Source organism: Hylobates moloch, unplaced genomic scaffold (genome assembly GCF_009828535.3).
Source record: "Hylobates moloch isolate HMO894 unplaced genomic scaffold, HMol_V3 SCAFFOLD_7, whole genome shotgun sequence".
NCBI classification, from domain to species: domain Eukaryota; kingdom Metazoa; phylum Chordata; class Mammalia; order Primates; family Hylobatidae; genus Hylobates; species Hylobates moloch.
The window spans coordinates 46,881,490-46,884,806 of NW_026652282.1; positions in this window are offsets into that span (position 1 = coordinate 46,881,490).

The following is a 3,317-nucleotide window of genomic DNA, read 5'->3' on the forward strand; positions in this document are numbered from 1 at the left end:
CACTTTGGGAGGAGAAATGGATAGATATGCAATCATATACTGATTTGTGGGGTGTGACGAATGGTTTGGTTAGATGGTCAGGGACTTGGGAGGAACATGTTGGAAAACTAGTGACAAGGAAATTTGAGGAAAAGGTATATGGATAGACTTCCTCATGTGGGTCAAAAAAAGTGAAGATATTTATGTCCTGTGTGAATCCTCACCAAAGATGACCTCAGCAGAGGAGGATCTTAGTAGTCAAGTGGACAGAATAATCGTTTCTGTGGATACCAGTTAGCCTCTTTCCCCAGCTATCCCCTCATTGCCCAATGGGTTCATGAACAAAGTGGCCATGGTGCCAGGGATGGAGGTTATGCATGGGATCAGCAACATGCACTCCCACTCATGAAAGCCGACCTGACTATGACCACTGCTGAGTGTCTAATCTACCACCAGCAGAGACTATCACTGAGTTTGCAATATGGCATCATTCCTGGGGATATCAGTTATCTGGTTGATTACTCTGGATTGCTTCCATCAGGGAAGAAGCAATGTTTTGTCCTTACTGGAACAGACACTCTAGATACTGGTTTGCCTTCCATGCACACAAAGCTTCCGCCTAAACTACCATCCATGGTCTTACAGAATTCCTTATCCACCATCATAATATTCCATACAGCATTGCTTCTGGTTAAGGAACTAATGTCACAGCCAAAGAAGTGCAGTAATGGGCCCATGCTCATGGAATTCACTGCTCTCACCATGTTCCCCACCATCCTGAAATAGCTGGCTTGAAAGAATGGTGGAATGGCCTTTGGAAGATTCAGTTACAGTGCCAACTAGGTTACAATACCTTGCAGGGCTAGGGTAAGATTCTCCAGGAGTCTGTATATACTCTGAATCTGTATCTAATATATGGTGCTGTTTCTCCCACAGCCAGGATTCACAAATCCATGAATCAATGGGTGGAAATCAATGGTTCCCTATCAATCCTAGTGACCCACTAGCAAAATTTCTCCTCCTGTTACAGAGACCTTTTGGTCTGCTAGCCTAGAGGGTGCAGTTCCAAAGGGAGGAATGCTTCTACCAGGAGACACACGATTCCATTGAGCTAGAACTTAAGGCAAAGAAGGGAGTTGTGGTGTTGGTTGGAGTGATTGATCCTGTCTACCAAGGGGAAACTGGAATACTACTCCACAATGAAGGGAAGGAAGAGTATTCTAGAATACAGGAAATACTCTAGAGAATCTCTTAGTATTACCATCCCTTATATTAAGGTCAATGGAAAACGACAACAACCCAACCTAGGCAGGACTACTAATGGCCCAGATTCTACAACAATGAAGGTTAGGGTTACCCTACCAGTAAAGAACTATGACTAGCTGAGTTGCCTGCTGAAGGCAAATAGAATATGGAATGGGTAGTGGAAGAAGGTAGTTATAAATATCAGTTATCATGTGACCAGTTAGAGAAACAAGGGCTGTAATTGTCATATTTCCTGCTTATTTTGTTATGAATGTATTTGTTTGTATGTATCAAATACTTTTGTTTTCTTCCCTCTCTTAGCCCCTTATCATGTAAGATAAAATGTATTGGCTTTAAATCATAGTATTTAAGAATTGTTAACTTTACATCATAGTATTTAAGTTATAGGATATCAAAGAAAAGAGTTAATATCAGTGAAGGACTTTACCTCTTTTTCTGGGGAAAAGGTTAGTGCGTTTTCGGTTGTAGGTAGAACAGTTGTATCATGTTAGATGGAATTATGACCTTGTTATGCTCTTCATTTGAAGATTAAATATGGTTTAAGGAGGTGTATATGGGTGCCAAGTTCACAAGGCATGGATTTGTGATGGTTAATTGTATGTGTCAACTTGACTGGGTCTTGGGGTACCCAGATATTTAGTCAAATATTATTCTGGGGCTTCTTTGGGGATGTTCCTGGCTGACAGGAATATTTAAATTGGTAGACTGAGTAAAGCAGATTGCCCTCCCTGATGTGGGTGGGCCTCACCCAATCAGTTGAAGGCCTGAACAGAACAAAAAGGATTACCCTCCCCGAAGTAAGAGTGAATTATCCTGCCTGACTGCCTTCAAACTAGAACATCAGCTTTTTCTTCCCTTCAGACTTAAAGGGAAACATCAGCTCTTCCTGGGTCTTGAGTCTGCCGGCCTTTGAACTGGAACTACACCACTGGTACTCCTAGGTCTTCCTCCTGACAACTCACCTTGCAGATATTGAGACTTGTCAACCTACACAATCATGTGAGCGGACTCCCTACAATGAATCTGTCTGTCTTTCTCTCTCGCTCGCTCTTTCATATATATCCTATTGATTCTGTTTCCCTGGAGAAACCTAATACAGATTTGAAAATAAATATTTGTATAAATTCAGTCTATTTACATGTTAGGTTCTAAAAAATTATTATTACTTAGAGATGGGGTATAGTTATATTGCCCGGGCTTGAGTACAATGGCTATTCATAGGCACAATCATTGTGCGCCACAAACTCAAACTCCTGGGCTCAAGCAATCCTCTTGCCTCAGCCTCCTGAGTAACTGGGACTACAGGTGTGGGCCACCATGCTGGGCTCAAAAATTAATTTTGGCCAGGCAAAGTGGCTCGTGCCTGTATCCCAGCACTTTGGGAGGCTGAGGTGGGAGGATCTCTTGAGGCCAGGAGTTCAAGACTAGCTCTGGCATCATAGAGAGACCCAGTCTCTACCAAACAGAAAAATTAATTTTAATTGTTAAAAAATTAATGTTTCAAATGTTAAAAAATTTAAATTTTAATGCACTTAAAAATAAAATTTAAATGCATTAAGAGTGCTTTAAAATAAATTGCACTGAAACACTAAAAAAAAACCCAGGTGTAATCCTGAAATCTATAAATTCACCTACAGATCCTTTTTTTTTTATTATACTTTAAGTTTTAGGGTACATGTGCACAACGTGCAGGTTACATATGTATACATGTGCCATGTTGGTGTGCTGTACCCATTAACTTGTCATTTAACATTAGGTATATCTCCTAATGCTATCCCTCGCCCCTCCCTCCACCCCACAACAGGCCCCGGTGTGTGATGTTCCCCTTCCTGTGTCGATGTGTTCTCATTGTTCAATTCCCACCTATGAGTGAGAACAAGCAGTGTTTGGTTTTTTGTCCTTGCAATAGTTTGCTGAGAATGATGGTTTCCAGCTTCACACATGTCCCTACAAAGGACATGAACTCATCATTTTTTATGGCTGCATAATATTCCATGGTGTATATGTGCCACGTTTTCTTTTTTATTTTGGAGACGGAGTCTCGCTCTGTCGCCCAGGCTGGAGTGCAGTGG